The sequence below is a fragment of the Lonchura striata genome, chromosome 1A (genome assembly GCF_050655825.1).
Source record: "Lonchura striata isolate lonStrDom1 chromosome 1A, ASM5065582v1, whole genome shotgun sequence".
Classification (NCBI taxonomy): Eukaryota; Metazoa; Chordata; class Aves; order Passeriformes; family Estrildidae; genus Lonchura; species Lonchura striata.
Window position 1 is genome coordinate 49,864,843 of NC_140741.1, and position 22,669 is coordinate 49,887,511.

General features: G+C 38.3%; 1 long non-coding RNA gene across 1 annotated transcript; it reads right to left on the reverse strand.

Moving 5' to 3' along the window:
* Window positions 1-1,631: 1,631 nt before the first annotated feature.
* On the reverse strand, window positions 1,632-15,361 carry LOC146763478 (uncharacterized). The gene is made up of 3 exons (XR_014951984.1): window positions 14,153-15,361; window positions 3,769-10,256; window positions 1,632-2,069 (listed from the first exon to the last, which is right to left on the reverse strand). It is a non-coding gene; the product is annotated as an uncharacterized LOC146763478 (long non-coding RNA).
* Window positions 15,362-22,669: the final 7,308 nt, after the last annotated feature.

Genomic DNA, 22,669 nt, shown 5'->3' on the forward strand with positions numbered 1-22,669 from the left:
CTTCAAGATCAGTCCAGCCATCAGCGCAGCACCACCATAATCATGCCTAAACCATGTTCCCTAGAGCCACATCCAGACAATTCTTGAGCACTTCCAGAGCTTTCCAACCCCACCACCTCCCTGGGCAACATCTTGCAATGCCTAACATTTCTTTCAGTGAAAAAATGTTTCCTAATATCTAATCACTTGTGCAACTTAACGTAATTTCCTCTCATGCTTTCATTTGAGACATGGCAAATTAGATTGTCCCCCACCTCACTAGAACCTCCTTTACAGTAGCTGCAGAGAGCAGAGGTTCTCCCAAGCCTCCTCATATCCAGGCTGATAAACCCCAGCTCCCACAGCCTCTCCCAAAAAGATTAGTGATCTAGACCCTTCACCAGCTTCACTGCTCTTCCTTGGACGTGCTCCACCACCTCAATGTCCTTTTTCAGGTGAGGGGCCCAAATTTGAACACAGGATTTGTGTTGTGGCCTCACCAACACCAAGTCAAGAGAGACAATCACTGCACTGGTCCTGCTGATCACAGTATTCTTAATACAGGCCAGGATGCCACTGGCTTTCTTGGACACCTGGGCACACTGCAAATTCATATGCAGCTGTGTAACATCATCCCCACAGTTGTCCCTCAGGCAGCTTTCCAGCCACTCTGTCTGCAGCCAGTAGTGCTGCATGGGCTTGTTGCAACCTAAGTGCAGGATCTAGTACTTCACCTTCTTGACCCTCATACAATGGTCCTGGGCTGGACAAGCCCATCAATCCAGCCTTCCAGATCCATCTGCAGAGCCTTCCCACCATCCATCAGAACAACACTCCTCCAGTGTCTAAACTGCAGACTGACTGAGGATGCCCTCAATCCCCTCACCCAGGTAGTTGATAAAGATATTAAACAGGACTGCCCCCAATACTGAGCCTTGAGGAACCCAGCTAGTGACTGATCTTCAACCAGAATTAGTTCCATTCATTACCACTCTTTAGGCCTGGCCATCCAGACAGTTTTTCACCCAGCAAAGGGTACACCTGTCCAAGCCTTGGGCTTCCAGTTTCTCAAGGAAAATATTTTGGGATACAGTGTCAGGCCTTCATGAAGCTTAGTTAGACAACATCTACTGCCTTGCCCTCACCATATTAAGTAGGTCACCTTCGTCATAGGAGGAGATGAGTTAGACAAGCAGGACCTGCCTTTTACAAATTCATGTTTTCTGGACCTGAACTCCTGGTTGTCATGAGTATGCCACACAATGACATTCAGAATGACCAGCTCCATGACCTTCCCTGGTACTAAGGTCAGGTTGACAGGCCTGTAGTTCCTCAGGTTGTTCTTCTGACCATTCTTGTAGATGGGCATCACAGTTGCCAATTTCTAGTCAACTTATCAATTTAACCGGGACTGGTGGTAATTGATTAAAAGTGGCTTGGCAAACTCTTTCCCTAGCCTCTAAATTGTTCTGGGGTGCATCTTTCTAGAGAATATGAAATTATACCCCATATGCTTGTGGAGAATCATAAAAATTGGGATGGATGGAACCTGAAATTCATCAGACTTTACGGGATTGGGTAGCTGGACGGCAAATGACTGAATTCTCATTCACTGCATGCATTTTAGCCTTGTATAGGACTCAGAAACAAGAGACCCAGAAATAATTTAATGATGTTTTGAAGACAGGCTTTTATTAGTGTTTTCCACCATAATTTGCATAGATTCCTTATTGCCCTCAGGAGGCCACCAAAGTCTTCAAGACAGTATACAGGTGCTGCAATGTGTGTATTCAGCATTTACTGCAGGCACAAAGTGGTTGCAAATAACCAGCAATGTGCTCAGATATCATGTTTAATTTGAAAGGAAAAAATTAAGCCTGAAAAGAAAGTTCTGTTCTCAATTTCTTTGATAATCCAGTCTTACTATAACTGGTTTATTCAGTAATGAAGTGTAGCAGTAAAAGCACAACAGTTTGACATCAGACTGTTTTGATTTTTTACAGGTGAGTTCAGGTATATTTTCTCCCAGACAGATTCCTTAATGTCATATGCAACCTTTTCTCCTTTCCTTGTTCCAAAGATGACATTGTCTGTAAAAGAAGACAGTAATTGTTTGTTAAACTGAATTAAAAATGTGGATGACTGCAGAATTTTTAATATATCTAAACTATTTATGTATAAAAAATTATATATTTATTTATTTATTTCAAACTATATATAAACTATTTATATTTAATTTGCCATTTCATCAAATATGCAGACACATGTTTATTCAGCTAAGAAATATTTAAACTGAGCTCTTTCTATTACTTTCTTTTTTTGGTTAAAATAAAGAAATATTTTTCAATACTTTGTATGTCAACAAGTGAGAGAGATTGAACTTGTCATCAATTAAATTCCATTAAAATAACGATCTTTCATATTCATACATCTTCTTTCTTTGTTTTCAAACATCATAGCCTTGCTATGCTACCTTTCAAAGGGAATGGAAACTTTCTGGTTTTAAATGAATGGTGAAAATACATTTAAAGTTTTCTCCATGGATAAAGTTGGCTTCTTCCCAGTTCTCCTGTACTATAAGACTTCCAGGTAGGCTTCCTCCTGTGTAAGCAGTGTGATCCCTGTGCCACAGCAGGTAATACATCCTCAGCTACAACCTTTCCTTTATGCCTGGAGTATCTCCGCTGAGAAGAGTTTGCAGCTCAGGAGCAGTAACCAGTGTGTGAGCTGAATGCTTAAGCTCTTGTGAGGGATCGATAGACAAGGGATGTTCTTGCTCTGATTCAGAAATCTTCTCTACCTGGGCACATACCTACTGTATTAGAGAAATTTCACATCCTCAGCAGCCTTTCTGAAATGACATGGGCTTTTTGCTACTGCACGACTCTGATGTCTGTCAGTGCTAATGACTGGGTGGTCGAGCAGCTTCAGTAATGGCATTTTCTCTTAGCCAGCTATTAAATTAGTAAACCGTTTATGAAAAGTTCTTTACTGGAGTTTGAATGTCTTTTTCCTGTTCTTAATTTCTATTTATTCAAACCCTCAGAGAGTTTCCGAACGTGCTGATAAGTTGATGTTTCTTCATCTCTTCCCTCTCTCTCTGGTTATTTGCAGCTAAAACCACAAGCTGATGGCATAAAACTGCTTATGTTGTCATCTGAAGCATAAGTGAGATACATAGCGTACATTCTTCAACTAAAAAAAATTTGGGTTTTGCTCCATTGGGATCCTATACAGCATTCAGATTCAATCTACTTGCTTGCCATATGGACAAACCCTGTTTAAAGAGATGCCATCTGTTGAGCTATATGCAGACATGTGCTCATACTTTCTATTTTAAGAATTCATCCCAATTTTTAATGTTTTTCTTTTGGCATTGGATTGGTCACCTGATCAGTTATAGTAGGTTTTATAAATTAGTCAGATGCCAGGTATGTTTTACCAACAATGCTATGGCACGCTGATGACATAAACCCTTGTGGGAAGCCTGATGCACTTGGCTCCTAGCAATGCTGGGAGGGCTGTGGGGTCTGTGCCTCTAGTGGTCTAGGTTCAGAATTTTTTTCATGAGCCAAAGTGAGTGTTTTGCAGGTGGACCAGTTCCTAAAATAAAAAAAAGTGACCATGAATGATCCACAGCATGGATCCGTTCTAGCTTCTGAAGACAGAAGGCATAACACTCAATATTGAATTTTACCTTGAATAAAAGCTAGCACTGATCTGTATTGTGAACCACCCAATTATTTCAAAAAGAGATTATATTTTACCTGTTATTTCATCAAAACTTACCAGAAAAAAACACTGACCTCTTGCTGTTTTAAAAATATCATTCAGTTGAGCTCCCAGATGTCCCATGACAGAATTTCTATTAAACTGCAGGCTGAGAAGGACTTCTTAACACAGTTAAGCCTTTCATGCTTTTTCATGTTGTTATTTTTGGAAAATGGGCTGTCAACTGGGACATGTCATTTTCTCAGCCAGTCTTAGAGGAGGCAGTCAATGGAACAATTAAATGTTAAGGGAAAGGATTTTACTTGATAGACATGTTTTGCGCCATCAGCACAAAGACAAAAGACAGGTTACCTGTGTAAAGAAAGAAAGCTAGGTTGGAGGGAAACAGCAGCATTACAAAGATCTCTAGGAATAAACACATACAATCAGCAAAAATAGCAACCTGTTCAAAAACTTCCAGTCAGATTTCTTCAGTGAGAAGAAACAAATAAACAAATGAAGAAGATAAAAACACATTAATACTTCTCTCTAATCGGAAATTGTCTGAAAGCATGCATACTGCAATGAATTTTGCTTTCCTCAATTCTGAATATGTTCAGATAATCTGGGGGACAGCAATTCTTCTAGTATGATGGTGGGTCAGCAACAGGATATCAGTTATACTTTTGGATGAACACAGGTTTCTGGATGGAGTTGCTGAGATATTTAGGAATCTACATGGATCGGGAACAAAATACCCAAAGGGAAGTTTAAATGCCACAATGCACTTATGACCTCTTGAATAAAAAGATGTCTTTCTGGCCCTCCTAAATTGAGTAAAATCTTTTGATGATCTATCAGCCTGAATATTACCAAAAAAAAAAAGAAAACCAGCAACATGTTCTTTGTTTTGTATTTCAGATCTATGATTTCTCAGATTCTTTGTATGATTTTTTTTCTGTCCAAATATTTGGACTTTTCAACCATCAATCTATAATTTTGAAGCATTTTAAGGAGTTAAAAAATTTTCTTAATAATTCTGGAGTTTTTCTGTGATATTAGGGAGGAAAAATTGAAAATTATGTGCAAGTCCTATATTGACTTTGTTTCCTTCTCTTTTAAATGCTTGTGTTTTTAGGGTCATGTTAAATCTTTCAAAAGCATATAAACCAGAGATCTAGGATTATGGTGTTCATATGTTTTGAGAAAAATGTCTCATGACCTTTATACAAAAAATCCAAGAGGAATCATTTATGTCACTAAAAAGTACAGAGACTTGGTGCTTAGTTCTGATATGTAACATGGTTTCAAATATTACCAGCAAATATGATTTTGGTTCATATTTATAAGAGTAAAAAGTAGCAAGACACTGACAAATGTTATTCACACCTCCATAAATTAAAACATGGTAATTTTGCCCTGCTATAATAATGAGGAAGATGAGTAGAATTAAGTGGATGACTAAGAATCAATTTCCTTAAACTTGAGAGATCTCAGGCAGGCACTGAAGTTTCCACCCAGTGTCAGCTGCTCCTGGAGTGCAGGAGAAACCAAGGTGTGCACAAACTGGGTGACCATGTGTTCTGTCACACACCAATCTGGCATGAACATGTGAACAGGCTGACTGAGAGAAGGGGCTACCTGACCCTAGAGAATTCTGTATTCCCATTTCAGGGACACATCTAGTATTTTGATGTTTTATTAGGATGGAGCTTTGTAAAGCACATTTGGGGCACATTTTCTCTGTCTCTCTATCTTCACCCCAGTGCAGTTACTCCCTGTAGACACCTCCTCATAATTACAAATCCGAAATCTTTCAAAGAAATTAACATGCTTCCAAAACATTCCACAATGTGAAGTTTTGCAGGCTGTAGAAGGACAATTCCCTAGATGACAGGGACTTCATAGAGAGGAGATTAATACATTTTAGTCTTAAAGCATGCTCCTGTATTCTCTGCTCTTTTGAGATTTCTCCACCTGTTGCCATGGTTTCCAGTGACAGTTACATCTTTGTCTTGTATTTCTCTTTTTCAAAATATATATTTTTAAAGACAGGTTTATGGTTCCTTGTTCTGGACAGTCTTGTGGGGTCCAGAGAGTCTCTTGGACTGCTCCCCAGACACACTTAGCTAATTAAATTTTGTCCTAATGAGGCTTCTGCAAAAAACACAAGTGTCTATATTTTTAAATGTGGCTATATTTTTAGCACTGCTGTTCATGCTGAAATACATTGCTGAAAAATAAAATTTCACATCAGGACAGCTCTGTCTAAAGCAGAATGAAAACTTCATTGGCCCTTGCCAAAACCATGTACCTATCCTGGGCCCAGCATGCTACTTCACTCCTTTGTCATGGAATCCAAGAAAACCAGCATAGAACAGACTAGTTTCTCCCCTTTCAGATTACTACATCCTGTATCACTCATTATAAGCTTATATTGAGTCAAAATATCTTTTTTGCCTTTAGGATTTTTCTGCATTAATTTCACAAAGAATTAGGCAAGATGAATATCATAGTTTATTGGCAGAGAGCTCAGCCTAAGAATTCTCACTGAACAGATAATAAATCTTCCTGCTCATCAGGATGATCTCAAATTCCCTATAGTTACAAACATTCAGTATAAGCAAGATCAAAATATAGCTAACTCCCTTTGACAGTTTCTTTTTTGAAAAACATTATAAATTAGAAACTGGATTGAAAGTCTCTTAAAGATGTTATTTACCTGCTGACAGGGGCCTAGTGAGGATTTGTTATATTGAATTCAGAAATTAGTACTAGAGAAATCCCACCAGCTAGAAACTGACCACAGCATCAGGTAGTCTCCAGACATATATATTTTCCTATTTTAAAAATATATGAATGAGAGAATAAAAATTATCTACATGGAAGTAAAAAAAGTTTGGTGAAAAAAGACTAAACTGCTGTTGGTCTCCATAATGTGCATTCCTACATCAGTTTCCTGTTCAGGACACCAAAGTATAATATCTGTACAAGGGTAGATTTTACAGAACTTAGGAGGTGAAATAAGTACAAATAGACAAGGTTTGTTATCAAAAGGACAGGAAAGTGGAAAAGGTAGGGGTGAGGTCGGAACTTGTTGTGAAGACCACATCTCTTAAAGTATAAATACATTTTTTAAAAAGGGTCTACAAACTAATGGCTTGAGATCAAACTTTCAGAAATGCAAATATATTTATCTGATATGTTCACACTTAAAACTGATTTTAGATGTATGTAGTGATCTGCTGTACAGCTGAAATTACTAATGTACACACAAAGATTTTAAAGCCCTAGTGGTGAGTCCACAACTTCATCTGAATTCATAACTAGTGTAGTCTTCTGAACAAATAGACATATGAATAGGCAAAAGAAACAGAGAATAAAAAAAGAGAAATAAAATCACACATGCCTGTCATAAACAGGCATTTTTTCAGGGCACGTTATCTTATCTGGTGGAGACGATATGTTTGATTGACAGGACTGAAAGAAGTCTAAAGGGTTACTGATACTTCTTGCGCTCAAACATCTGTATTAAATTATGTTTTTCTCTCTTTTTGTCAACAAGCTGGCAGGGTGCACACAATATGTCAGCTCTGTAACACCAGCACCACTGTTGGAAAAGCCCAGTGTGAATGCTTGTTCCTGTGAATAGGTGCCTCTAACAAGTGAAAATACAGCCAGTCATGAAGAGAATCAACAGGTGATGCGTGTCAAAATTATACCTAGGCCTTATAATGCACAAGTTCTGGCTTTGTCCAGATATTAGCTGGCAAGGAGGCATACCCACAGTCTCAATCATAGATGTTTGCACTCCCAGTACCAGGAATCCCATTCCCACAATGTTTTCAAGCAGACACTCTGTTCCCTGCTGCCTGGCTGGTTAATGATGCAAACAGCACACGCACCATATGTTTGCTGAGGCACTTCAGAATAGCTGTGTTGGTCCTGGCCTAAAACAAGGAATGAAAAGCCATGGCAAAAATTTAAAAGAAGCCTTACTTCAGATTGTTTACCTTTACAGCGGGTTGTTGAGACAGGTATTGTGCAATCATCTTGTGTATTCTATTTAGATACTTCTGTCCATTTTTACTCTGTCCTAATGCCTACAGAACTACCTTTTGCTCCCAGGAGTAGCTAGCCACAACCAAACTTAAAGAACACCAAATTTTGAATATTATGTTCTTATAGCACCTGCAAGACTGCATTATTAGGCTCCAGTCCAGTGTACTGAATACCTTCTTTGCACCTGACAGTGGTCAGTGAACACTCTCTGCAAGGTGCTCCTGTTCTCAGTTAACACTTAGGAGAAAGTCAGCACAAGGGGTTTTGCTCATTCTCAGTGAAAAAATGATAAAGAATCACAAGGAATGCAGCTCTGCAAGTATGGTGGGAGTCCTGGTAGAAAATGGAATAGGCACAGCTGAGAGAAGGTTAGAGCTTTTGCCATGTAACCATCATGACTACAGAGGAGGTGACTTCTGTGACAACAACCAAGAAGGCAACTGCATCTTGTTTCTGAACAGAAAACCTACTCTGCCCTCGATGGCAAAGTGGATTAAAAGGATGGCCTGAGATAAATGATCTGTCAATCAGAATATTTTAAACAGAATATTTTTTCTTGATGAAGTGGTATACACACCCACCATGACATGTTTTTAATATATGTCAGTATTGACAGCCTTTCATTTAGGAAAGAAATGCAATTATATAGATAAGCCCTGTTTTAGCATTTTTGAAAAGCTGTTTTAAAGTAAAAATTATTAGAGTATTTCTTGAAAATATGAAATTTAAAATTAATTGTTTTACCTCCCCAAATCAAAACCAAAAATTCAGTAGATTTATTACAGTTTTTGAAAAGCCTGTTGCTCTTCTGTTACTTCAAAGCAAGTGAAAAATCAGAAAACTAGAATTTTGAATGTAAAATACATTCCAAATTCAATTATTCATCTTACAATGCAAATCTGACAGCCACTTGAGTTCATGCATACATTAGCATAGGTTTTCACATATTCTGCATGCACATCTGGAAATATTTTGATATTGCCAAAGCTGTTTCACCTTCTCATAGACTATTATAATCTTCCCTCATGAAATATCTTGGAAAAGGAAATATTGTTGATATCTGAATTTTAGCTATCTCTCCCATGTATTAGATAACATGTGAAATTTTGCCAGATTTTTCAAAGCAACATTGTACACTTGGAGTATTTTTTTTTTAATTCCCTAGAAAAGGCACAAGAAGTTAATTTATAATAATAAACGTAAACGTTCCTTTGGTGGGTTAGCCTTGGCTAACACTCAAGCACCCACCAGATGCTTGATCACACCACCCCCTTGGTGATGTGGGGGAGAAAATAAGAAGGAGCAAAAAACCTCATCAGTTAAAAGACAGGGAGTTCACTTACCAGTTACTGTCAAAACAGACTCAACTTCGGGAAAATTAACTGAAATGTTAAAAAAAAAACCCAAAAAAACCAAACAAAAACAAACCACCAAACCCCAAAACATAATTGCTAATTCTAGTAATGGAAAAATGCAAACATTTAAAAACCATTTTTCCATCCCCTTTTCTCAGACTTAGGTTCTCTCCACCCTCTTCTCTATTGCTGCAAGCATCACAGAGCTGGGTTATTTTGGTCAGTACACAGCAGTTGCTCTCTCTGTTCCCTCCTTCTCATATTTTTCCTTTGCTGCAGTACGAATCCTTCACAGGCTGCAAGGGATATCTGCTCTGGCACCTGAAGCATCTCCTCCTCCTCCTGCTCATATGATGTTTTGTGTTCTCTCTGCTTTTTCTCACAACTTTGTTCCTTCCTCCTCTCCCTGAGGCGTTCTGCCCTTTTTTAGACATGTTTTTCCAGAGGAACTGACAGCTTGGCCATGTTTTGCCAGAAGGTCTGCTGGAGTCTGTTGGGATGGGATGGGCTGGGTAGCCCCTGATCCCTTCTCACAGAGGCCACCTCTCCAGCCCCTCCGCTCTGACATTAACACCCAACAGAGTGACTCATTTCAATCTGAGCTGTCATATTAATGAGATTCAGCTCACTTAACTTTCACCACTTAGAGGTTTGACTAAAAAAGATGTTTTTCTTTATGATGAGGATTAACATCTTCACAGAACAACACACCCCATCTTTCTGAAGTGTTGATTTGATCCTTTGGATCTTTCTGTATCTTGAAATGAGGAAACCCCAGATGCCACATCTTTCTTCAGTATTGGTTGAGATGAATCCCCTCCCTCAGCACAGCTAATTATCCAAACTCTCCTTCTCAACCAGAAGAGAATATATAAAAAGCAGTTTTGGACTCCAAAGATGGGAATTGTCTCATTTAATCTGGGGAATAATCTTATCTTTAGGGATCAAAAACCCAGACACATAGTGCAAACTTGTAATCTGATCTCCTCTACAGTTGATGAAGGAGAGTCATGCACCTTGAAAGGCACTTTAAAGCCCTGTATTTAGATGAAAGGCATGACCTACCTGAAGTATGAACTCTTTCCCTTGTCTGTAGAGGGGATCTTGGTGACTGAGATGACTAAACATCTCTTCATTGGATGCGTCATCCTTAAATTTCAAGACCATATGATGAAATTAATGTGCCATTCTATATCAGTCTTTGTAGTTTATCTGAATACTGTTACTAACAGAAGTGTCTGATAGGTGAAGAATAAAAGCATTTAGTAGAAACAAAATTAGAAATGGAAAGCCAGCTAAAGAGCTGTCTCTGCCATCAGGCAAAAAAGATAGATGAGAGCAGCCACTCTTCAAACCACTGAGCAAAAATACCTCATCCTGGAGAACCAGAATAATTTACAAATTTAATCTCTGTCTTTCCTTAATCTCTAGTCTTTACATGTAATAGCTAAATTGATTTGGCACTCTAAAATTTAGATATTCTATCATTCTCTTACAATCAGTTGAATATGCCTGACTAATGCTAGAATCCCAAAATAAAAATACTGGTATGTATCTGTGACAAGAGCACCTAGAAGACCTTTGCAAGGGATGCACTACTAAAAAAGATACCAAATCGGTAGGTGATGCTCTTTTTTCCTCTACACAGATATTCTAAAATCATATTTAATAATCTACCTAGAGTTTTGATGAGGAACTGTGTTAAATACTCCAAAGTTTTCTTGCCAGTGAACATTAAGTCCCTCTGTTGTGTTAGACCAATACCTGATGACACAGCTTTCACACTTTCAGAACAAAGTGTTGAATTGCCCCAATTGCAATTATAGTTGATAACGATAAATGGCAAAGTACTTGTTACCAAATGTTCCTTCTGAAGAGACAAATCCACAAAGCCTGCCATCCCAATGTCTGCTCAGCTGATTTTCACTCTTTTCTGTATGTCAAGGCAAACTTCCATGAACTGGTTTTCAACATGTTTATTTACACTATATGTTGAACAATGTATTATCTTTTAGTAATGTTTATGTTATTCTCCCCAGGATTTAATACCACACTTCATAAATTCTGTCTCTTATAATTAGCAAAGGCTAAAATTTTCACAACTCTAATTTTTTTGCTTTTCTCTACACACAAATACTCTCCTCACCTGTTAGATACAGCTGTGTTTTTTTTCTATTGCTCTATAGATATGTCTCACTATACAGTTTACATATTAGAAGTAAGCTAACATGTTTAAACTCTAAGATCACACAGCCACTCCAGCTAATGAAGTTTTGATGTTTCTCCTGTGCAATTATACTAATCAAAGGTGAATAAGAATACTAATCTATTTTAAACAATAAAAAAACCTGAAAACTACTTCAGCATATGTGAAATCTGTGCAATTTATCTCCTGTAATTTATTACTTTGACTCTCCTGTGGCTGATACTGGGTGCACCAAGCGGTTAAATTAGTGTTCACTCTCTCATAGGTATCTGCTTCTGAAAAAAAAAAAAAATACAGGCTCCACTCCATTTAAAAATATCTTCTATTCCACAGCCAAAGAATGTGTAATTTCTCAAAATCTTGGCTTATGCATTTGTTTTTTCAGGTTATGTAAAATACTGCTCCCTACACATAGCCCAGGATGGTGTCTGTGCCTAAGTGCACTGGGTCTGCCACTGACCAGCAGGGCTGTACAAATCATGGGTGGAAACATAGTGAATGGTATTTTACCCCATCTGATTCTCTGTCTACCAGAGACCTGCAGAATTGAACAACTAAAAGTTGGAAGACCAGTGACTGCTTTTTTCCTTCTTTTCTCGTGACGGTGCTTCTTCTTGACTCACTCCATGGTTACAGTTAGATGCACAATCTCTTTTTACTTCTTATTACACAGCATTTCTGTAGGCTGATAAACAGCTGTTGGATAGTTTCTATGCCAAAGAAGATCACAGCAGTGATGGGGAGAGTGTAATTCTTACAAAATAAATGAGACATTATGTAAATAAAACACTTTTAAAGCCTCCAGGCTGCAAGGTGCTATCCAAATAAATATCACCCACACCCTCATGTGCTGCTAAAAAAATCAGGGTTAAGTGTCAGTTTAGATGTGCATTTCAATGAGGGTTAATAGTTCCACAATAAATGACTCATGCAAAAGCATTTGTTTGGGGGCAAGGCAAGAAACACATGAATTTCATCTCCAAGGGAGATGTGTTTGGAGGGATTATTTTGTACATAAGCCTGATGCTTGAGCAAAAGAACTTAGAAATTGTCTGCATGATTGGAATAAATATCCAAGCAGCTTAAAGCATTTTTTTTCAAATACTTTTTCCAAAATACAATTTAAATAAGGTGGCAAAAATTGTAGCTCTTCTTAGAAGATGAGGCATAGGGTCGTGTATTTTTCCTTTAAACCTGCATGCAGTTATGTGCTCTTTCTTAAATCTTTTAACTTTTCTTTTTTCTTTTTGGTTCTCACTGAATGGCTTTGTCATTCTTATGTAAAGATTTAATTTTTTGATGCTTGTAAACACTATATGTTTCAATAGTAAGTGATCAGGCAGACAGAACAGAATACCAGTGTTGCACAAGAATGGGGCAGCAATTATTACCCTCCTTTGAAAATAATTTTGCAGTATAGATGCCATGTAAGAATTTAGAGTCATATCCTGGAAACACAGGTCAAGGGGTAAAATATTTTTAAATATGTGGCTGTTGGTCCTGTTTGTTAGATGCTAACAATATGAACAGTTTGAAGGCATAATAAAAAAACCCCATACTCTGAATAACTAGTAAGAGGAGATACAGTCAGAAGGAGGATCCAAGTGCTGGGTGTCAGCTGAGTAGCAACTGCAAAAAAGACCTTTACTTCCTTTCCTTTTTTGACTAATACAAGCATGTTATCTTGATGATGGAAGGTTTAAATATACCTAATAATTTACAAAAATATGTCTGTGGTACCTTTGAAGGGCTTTGATAACTCTATCATCTTCAAAGGAATCTAAAGCAAAATAGTATTCATTTCTATGGTTTACCCAGAGTGTAACCATGAGGTATAGCAAAAGTGAGATTATGCAACTTGGTGAAAAAGCATAAGGGTTCTGCTAAGGAAGCAGATTATATTTAAAGCCATCATGAGCTTAAAGGAAAAGCAAATCTGCATTCAGCCTTGTCTAAGGGTTGCTACTGAGCAAAGAAGAGGCCAGGAGAAACTCTCACACAGTAGGAAAAGGCTGTAACAATTAATCAGCAGGAAAAGATTTTGTTATTGCCATTTTCATGGGAATGTAATGCAAAGAGATCTGAAATAGCTTTTCATGGCATCCTGCCCTGCTGCCACAGACATCTGCAAGGTTTTCTTTCCAGGAGGGCACTAACACTGAGAGCAGACTGGGCTGTTAGCATTTTCCCCTGAAATAATGTAACACAGCCACATCTTTTTGCTAAGGAAGTATTTAGGTTTCTGCAAAATGTGCTTCTTATCACCCCGTTGGAAAACAGCTTTGCCGTAAAGGACCTGGGGGTCACATTGTACACCATGCTGAACCTGAGCCAGCAACATGCTGTTTCTGAAAAGGTGATTAAGAGTGTCTTAGATTTCACTAGCAGAAGTGCTGCTAGCAGGCCGAGAGAGGTGATTGTTCTCTCCTACACAGAGCTGGCGAGGCCAAATCTAAAACTCTCAGTCCAGTTCCTGGCTCCTCAGTACACAAGAAAAATGGACCTACTGGAGAGAGCCCAGTAATGAGTTACAAAGACAACCCTGGAGTGACAAACAACTGACAACTAAGTAGATCTGCCCAAATCCCATCATATTTCATAATAGCAAAAGTGTTATTTTTGGGAATTAAAAATAACTTTTTCCTTAACATTTTATATTTTAAAAAATTGTCTGACTGAAAAGCCTCCAGACTTTCAGGGAAGAGTGCTAGGGGAAGCAGGTATGAATATCTGAAGGAGTTAATAATTTTGACAGGAGTATTAACTATTATGGCAGAGGTTTGAAAGAGAAAGGAGAAGTGGGGCTGTGGTTTGCAGTATGACTGCAGTTTTAGCTTACCAGTCTGGGCTCTGGTCCACCAACTCCCTGGGGCTGCTGCCTCAGCTTGAGGTCTTGAAGAAAAACACCATAATTTTCCAGGTTGCTTGCAGAAGAACAGGAATATCAAAACAAACTTTTAATCTGTTCTGATGTTTGCTACTTCTGGGAGAAGAAAGCATTTCATTCACAGTTAGAAAATATGACTGGAATCAAACAGCTTCCCTCTGAAGTCTTCCAGAACAATTACTACTGGGGTTTGTTAGATGGTGACCTTAATTTCCAGGAGCAGGAACAACAGTGTAGAAATATAGAAATGCAACATGCAGTGTTGCACTGATCTGCCTTGCAAATTTGAAGTTTCTTTCTCTTCCTCATTTATATTGCCCATGTTTGCTGGTGTCATGAGTCCTGATTTAGGATCCTGCTGACTATGCCGAATTGTATTGGATGAGTGATCTAGATCACTTAAAGAACCTCCTTCACAGAGATTAGCAAAAGTTGTTTTAAGATCATGCTACAAAAGCATGATATAACAAATTCTGATGGCAAGGTTCACTCCACTCCTGCTACATGGAAGAAACATACAATGAAAATCAAGTTATAATCAAGCCAGAAAGATTTACACAAAGACCAGAGCTGCAAAAGTTCAATGCCCACTGTGTTATTCCACTTCTTTTTGGGTTTCCTAGAGAGGTTCTTGGCCCAGCTACGGAACATGGCTTTACCTCCTTTGGAGCTTGTACCAAAACACTGCTGGTTTTGTCAAGGGGTTGAGTGCATCCATCACAGCTGGTGCTTCATTAATACTCAGACACAGTCCTGTCCATCTTTAAGGACAGCTGACACTACAGACTGGATTTAATTCACTCACAGAAGACAGAAAGAAAAGCCATAAATTCTTCATAACAGCCTTCCTCTTGCACATTTATCTCTATTCTAGCACTGCAAATAAATACTGCATGCATCAACGAAGGGTTTTTTTGTATTGGATCACAATGAGAAACGTGCAATTCAAATAGATTCATGAATATTTAGGAAGTGTAGACAAACCACATACACAAATTTAAGTACCTCTTCCTTGGCAATGCAGTTTGTGTTTTGTAAACTGGTCCCAACAACCTGCTTCAAACACTTAAGCAATAAAACTAAAATTTTTAATAACATTATCTTCAATGAGATATCACAATATTTTTGCATTGCATTTTATCTACTTAAAACCCCTTAAAATTAACCAACCAAAGATTTTTGGCAGTAGAATTCTAATGAGTAATGCCAACGACTTCCATGTCAATTATCATTTAATTTGTGGGTTATTTTATATGGTTTTAAAAGTTTGGTTAGTTGGCAGGTTAAATTAAGTACATTTCAAATCAAAGAATTTTATTTTGGTTAGAATCAATTACATTCAGGACAACTTATTTAACATGATAGAGGGGAAAAGCCTAGATCAACCAATTAAATGACATTTCTTCATTAAATCAAAATAGTTTTATTCTATTATTTATTCCATAATTTTATTCCATTATTCCAAAGGAAATATTTTCTCCATTTACTCTAGGATCATCTCATTTAATTAAAAAAAAAAAAAAGAGATCCTGTCTTGGTAAAGAAATTGCATGCTTAATATGGTCTGCCTATATAGAGGTGATGTAATTTTGTTCACTCTTCACTTTTTTGAAAGGAAAATATTTATGAACATGTTTCAAAATATCAAAAAATGCATGTCAAATCTAATTTAATGATATGATTTATTTTTATTGCCAATGGTCAGGTTGCTGAATAGTAAAGCAAATTGTCAATGTTGTGTTGAATTGCCTTATTTTATCATGAGGAATGTTTTCTATTTTGAAGTATTTACCCTCAGAATAGTTAGAGTCTGACAACAGTGCTATTATATTAAGCACAGCATTAAGTACAACATTCTACCAATTAGAGCACCTACAATGTCTGAATCAAGGGTTGGGAATTTGTGAGGCTTTACTTTGGTTAAAACATTTTGACTAAGAAGGCCATGTAGGCCATTTTAGAGGTTCTCCAGCCAATACTAACTCCAAGTACCAAACCAGATATGCATTTGAGGGCTGGCTGAACACTGATATCCCCTATTACAAAAGCAGACTATTCTTGCCTTGAATGGGAGAAACCAGAAAGATTACCAAAAAAAGTACTAGAAATTACTCATTCACTGAGTAATAAATACTGCTTATTTAAAAGAACAGGCACACTGCAGGCCTATTTTCCTGCCCTGTGGATAGTTGGGCAGAAGGGAAGAATTTCTGTAGACAACTTCAATTCTCAAAGCAAGGACAAAAGTCTCTCAACATAGTCCAAGATGAATCCAAATGGAGAGTTCTCTCTGATCCACTTCTGAGGACTATACTACCCTTGAGCCAAATATAGTTGGCTCAAAAGGAAAAAAACCATTGGGTGATATGATTAAGTTGTTCCTTCCTCAGTTCTGCTGATCACCTAGGATCCAAAACAGGCATTTGCATTTAGAAGACCTACAGCCTGTGGCTTTACTTTAAGGGTTGCTTTTGCCATTTGTTTCAACACTAGAGAGTATTTTATTCCCAAAAAATGCAGTAGTGTTCATATGTGCTATTTTGCAAGGGTGGCCCACAGTCAATTTCTATCCACTAAGACAAGTGCTGTCACTCACTGTGGGATGCACATTTCCAGCTTGTCATACAAATGAACCAAGGGTGAAAGGAGTGGAAAAAATACAGCACCATAACAGAAAATGATGACTCATGACCTGATGAGATCAAAATATGTAGACTAAAATTGAAAAATCCTTTCAGAATAGTCACAATTAAATTAATTTGATTGATGTATGTGAACACCAGACATCAGCCTTGTGTTAAGAGTCTTGGCCTTTAGTCACCATCAGAAAGGACACATTAGTTTATTATTTTCCTCAAATGGATTCATGATATAGACTAACCCTTTAAATTTGTTTTAGGATATTACGATTAGTATTACAATATCTGCAAGCTATTATATGCCATTGTATTGGGTTTGCATGGCCAAGTTTTGGTAGCATGTGGGCTATAATGGTGGCTTCTGAGAGAAGCAACCAGAAGCTTCTTCCATGTCCAGCAGAGCCAATCCTTGGCAGCTCCAAAGACAGATGTGCTCCTAGTCAAGGCTGAACCAATTAGAAATGGTGATAACACCTCTGTGATGACAGATTTAAGAAGAAAGAGAAAGGTTATTGCACAGTTGTAGTTGTGGCTAGAGAAGAGCAAAGTGAAAACATGTGAGAGATACAACTCTGTAGACAGAAGGTCAGTAGAGAAGGAGGGGAAGGAGGAGCTCCAGGCACCAGACCTGAGATTCCTCTGCAGACCCTGGTGCAGACCATGGTGAGACAGCTGTGCTCCTCCAGCCCAGCCCATGGAGAACCACAGGGATGCAGAGATCCACCAGCAGCCCATGGAGAAAACCCACACCAGAGCAGGTGGATGCCTGAGAGGAGGCTGTCACCCTGTGGGAGGCCCATGGAGAGAGGATCCTTAGCTGGAGAAGCCTTTCTTTGCAGAACTGCACCCTGTGGAAGAGTGACCCACACTGCTGCAGTCTGGGGAAGACTGCTGCCCGTGGGATGGACTCCTGTTGCCACTATACATGGAGAACTGTCTTCCATGGCAGGTACCCCATAGTGGAACAGGGCAATGGCTCCCCTCCCCGAGCAGCAGGAAAAACAACAGATCATAAACCCCCATTCCCTTCTCCCTGTGCTGCTGGGGAAGGAGGTAGAGTTGGGAAGGAGGGACGGGTAGAGGGAAGGTGTTTTTTTACTTCTCATTATCCTGCTCCGATTTCATTAGCAATAAATTCAGTTTATCTCTAATTCAAGCCTGTTTTGCCCATGACTGTATTTGATAAGTGATCTCTCCTGGCCCTTATCTCAACCCATGAACCCTTATTCCTTCCTATTTTCTCTTCCTTGTCGAGCTGCAGAGGAGAGTATGAGAGTGGCTTTGGTGGCTCCAGCCAGGGTCAACCCACTACAGCCATCTATTCCTCTGCTTGAATACTGATAAACCTAGAACACTGTAAGAATTCACTATATCTCAGATTGAGGAAAATCTCATTGGTTATCAGTTTCACCAGTCCACATGTCACTCAGGGAAAAAAAAATTATATCATTTATGTTAGGCCTACACTCCTTTTAAAAATTCTGTGCCTACAGCTTGGTCTTTTCACCACTGCCAAGACCTACCTTATGAAGATGCCTTTGTACAACCCAGTGAAAATCTTCTTTCATGCAGTGGTACAGCCAGTACAGAAGTGTTTTGAGCTAAACGAGTAAGAAAGGAATCTCTACTTATAAGAAAGAATATTCAGTTATGAACATAGGAAAAACATTAACGTCAATATCATGACTCAATACTTTATGTGTGAGTTTAAAACAGATTTAGTGGTGGCTTTTGGAGCAATTCCTCTAGTGACTACTGCTGTGGTTGTCACTCATCTTGCTTCTGACAAATGAGACATATCAGAAACCTCTTATGTTGTTACAAATAATTTTGATGTTGGCCGTGAAATCAGCTAGCTTGTTGGAGAGCACTCTGTTTGGGTTCCAGGAGAGAGAAAGAAGATTGAAGCTAAGCCCTGGGGCAGTGACACTTGCACTTTGAACAAGTACACAGTGTGAGACAAACTGTTCCAATCTCTTTTTGAGGAAAATGGACTTACCAAGAAATGTTCTTCTACAATCTCAAGATTTTAGATCTTCTTGAAGAAAAGACTAATTTCACTAAAGCATCTTTCAGAAGCATCTTCAATAAAAGACAAGGCAACCAACAGATAAATATTTGCCAATAATGCTGGAACATAATGAACTACAGGAAATATATATGCATCCCTGCTGAGTTTTCCCGACTGAAATATAAAAGATGTGAGAAAATGCTTTATTTCAGGCATCCAAACTCATGTTATAAGAAAACACACTTCATCTGAGTCTAAAAAAATCTGCCATATCATCAATAACTACATATTAACTGAAATATATGGATAAATATATATGTTGCAGCATAGTACAATGTCTTAATATTTTGCATGCTTTCTCGTAACAACGTCTTCTGAAATCATAGATTAACAGACTGTCTATTTAATACCTACCCTCCCAAGCTGCAAATTAAAACTGGAAAATCCACAGGTGCATAATAGGAAATAATTAGCACATTTATTATTTTTAAGTACTCATTTTTAAGACATCATTCAAATGGTTTGGATTCTGATTGATGAATTCCGAATATTTGGCTAAGTTAACTCCAGGGCTTAGATATCACTTCATGTAGCAATGGGCAATGACTCCAGATGTCATTACTTCTCTCTACCATGTGTTTTATTCCAGCAGGAGAATAAGCAGTAGAAAAGATATGTGATCACTACTTTAGCAAAGTCATACATCTCAGAGGCCAGGTCAGGCCACCAGACTTCACAAAAACAATTGACAAGTGCTCACATGGCCACAGACTGCGCTGCAGGCACAAGTGCTGTCAGGGAGACTGGAACAAGCAGCCGCCGTGTGCCAGGCTCAGAAAGCACATATTCCCCTTGCTGTGTTGATGCAGTTGTAAGCCCAAAGAGAAGCATGAAAGCATGCAAAGAAATAAAAGCAGGATACCAGAATTTGCATAAGGTTTGTTTATCCCAATGCTGACCTCCCCACCATTAGGCTGAGGAAGGATACAGAAAACAATATTCAGAAGGCAGCTCATTTGTGAAAATAATGTAGTTACATATGATCCTCCAGTTAATGAGATCCCAATTTTAATACTCTGTAGTTTACTGTCATAACTACATGGTAGTAAACAAGGCTGCATTTCTGAATGCTGATAAAGAAAGCAGTAGAAATTTTACCATCTGAATCTGTGCTGAGCAATGTCCTGCTCCAAGATGCACTTCATTGCTGGAGAAGAAAGCTGCTTCTGCTATAAGAAAAACATCTTTCTCTTCTATTTCCAAAGTCATTGACTGGATGACTCAAAAACAATTTATTAGAAAACATTTAACACATTTTTAGGTATTTATATTATTTTCAGTCAGATAGGTAAGACTGATTTCCCAGTGCGTCAGGACAAGTGACATTTTACTCTAGTAACACTCTATGTAAAAGCTGAAAATGAGACACTGAAAGGCATGCAGAGCTCACCAACAGAGAGAGATTGACATCCAAACAGTTGCATGAGAAACTCTTTGCCATTACCTGTCTTCAGCATGTCTTCAGCACTGCTGCCATAAGCAGTGTCTGACTGTTGTAAAGTTTTTTCCATGAATGTAATTAACAGTAATGATGGCTGATAAGGTTGGACACCTAGCTGTCATCATCTTAAAGTCTGATATCTGGTCTAAGGTACACATTTCTGTTCTTTAAATTCAATAACATGGCATCTGAAAGCAAGTCATCCTGTTTAGCTTTCAATTCTTTTCTTAGGGGTGGCATGAATAGGAGTTGCCTATGTCTCTCCATTGCCTCTAAGGAGCACCTTGATAAGTGGTCATTCTCATTCTAGTATTATTTAGTTCATGATTAAAGACTGTTTTATTTGCTTAGTTTTGAATGTTTAAGCTTAATGACTTATTTTGGGTTTGATTTGTTTTTTTTAATTTCTTTCTTTTTGGGGGTTTTTGGTTTTTGGTTTTGTTTCTTTTTTTTTTTTTTTCTGAAAGGAACATTCAATGGCATTTGAAAATTAACAGTTAAATTTTGTTAGAATTTAATATAATTATATCTTTCAGTAATGGGAAGCACTTTTTCTAATAGATAGCAATAAAGCATAATTTTTGAGGCTGATGAAAGTACACAGACTGAAAAACAGCTGTAGCTATTTGAACTTCATTACTGTGAGAACACTATGATTATCTATATATTACTAGTATTTTGATTTTAGAGCCAGGCTAAATAAAATTTACTAAGGGAATGAGGACATGTAAAAAGAATGGTTGGCTACAACAAATAGCTTAACAGTAAGATGAAAAGTAATAATAAGAATTGCAAGCTCTCTTATGTCCTGGCATAGAGGAGAACAGGTCTGCAACATATTTCAAGAACTTAATCAGGAGAAACCAACTGCTGCGGGTTAAAATGCAGAGTCATCGTTTCAAGCAAGAACTGAAATTTTGGTAAACCACAGAAGTAATCTGTCATATTTAATCTTGTCACAAATATTTTTGCTATGATCTCATAATCATGAGGAATGTTTGAAGAGCAATGAAGGGGACGAGTTACTTTGTAGCCACTCCAATTTAGACTTGGTACATTCCCCAAACACATGCATTTCAGTTGGTTGCAAGTATAGGCTATACAAAGAACACCCCCAACTCCCAACTCTCTCCTTACCTTCTCTTAAGCCCTTGTAAACACTTCACCTTAGCAAACTTGGGATTTCCTCTTCCAGATAAATTGCTACAGCTTATGTATGTGTTCAGCAAACATGGGAAAAAGGTCAGCAGCTGGATAAAAAGACTGTCATTAATATTTGCTGTGCAAAGGGGAGCATGAGTACAGAAGTAAAAGTGAAGGTCTTTGTCCATGCCGTGTCTACAATATGAAGACGGGTGTGAGAAGGCCCTGCAGACCCCAAGTGGAGAAGAGCCCTTCTGGTCAGGGCAGTTCTCCTGTGCAGTGGCCATCACAGGGACTGTGGCTCTCCTTGCCTTGTGGCTCTCATGGGTGCTCTGTCCTGCAAACCTCAGCCCCGACAGGCAGTGGCTTGGCTTCTCTCCATGCTGAAAGAGCTCGTGATAATGGTACCTAGTTGAAAACTGGGCACACAGGTGGAGTTTGATGCAAGAGAGCAAATTCTCTCAATCGGAATATCACAGTTTCACTGGACAGATAGGCTTGATAGACAAACAACCTCCTGAAATCTCCTGAAATACTGTTTGCGACCTCTCCAAAAGCATCCCCTATGACGTGTGCTTGCAAACCAATAGTTGCTTTCAGCTATAGAATAAAATTTGCTGAATTTTTCAGTTAAGTTACAAGCTATACATTTTACTAAGTCTAGTTTTGCCTATTTTGTTTCTTACTTAAGATTCTTTCTTGGAAGGCATAAGCTTTGAAAAGTTCAGCCAATTTGTTTACAACCAGATACCACAACTTTTCTTCCAAAACATGGTGGTTTGTTGTGATTTACTAAAGAAATAATGTGTGACACTCCTCCTTCATAACAGAATTGAAACATGGACTGTTTACAATTACTGTCTCTTTTCTGCCTAAAAGAACCCAGATGAGTGAGTGATCCTCATCTAGACATGAAAAAATGAGGCTTTTCTGTGGCTTTGCTTCTTTAAATGGTCCAAATACTCTCCCTGTAAAATTAGAAACAGTAGATCTAGTAAGAGGTTCAGTTTTATGTCCAACTTTTTCCAATGGTAAAGAAATTCAAACAGCATTAGCTTGTGGCTTTCTAAATCAACTGCCTACAGAAGTTGTTCTCTAAGGTGTCTCCATGTTGCAATCTGGACAATGGTGAAGCTGAAGACTCAGTGGTTTCACTTTCAAAAGAGCAGATGACC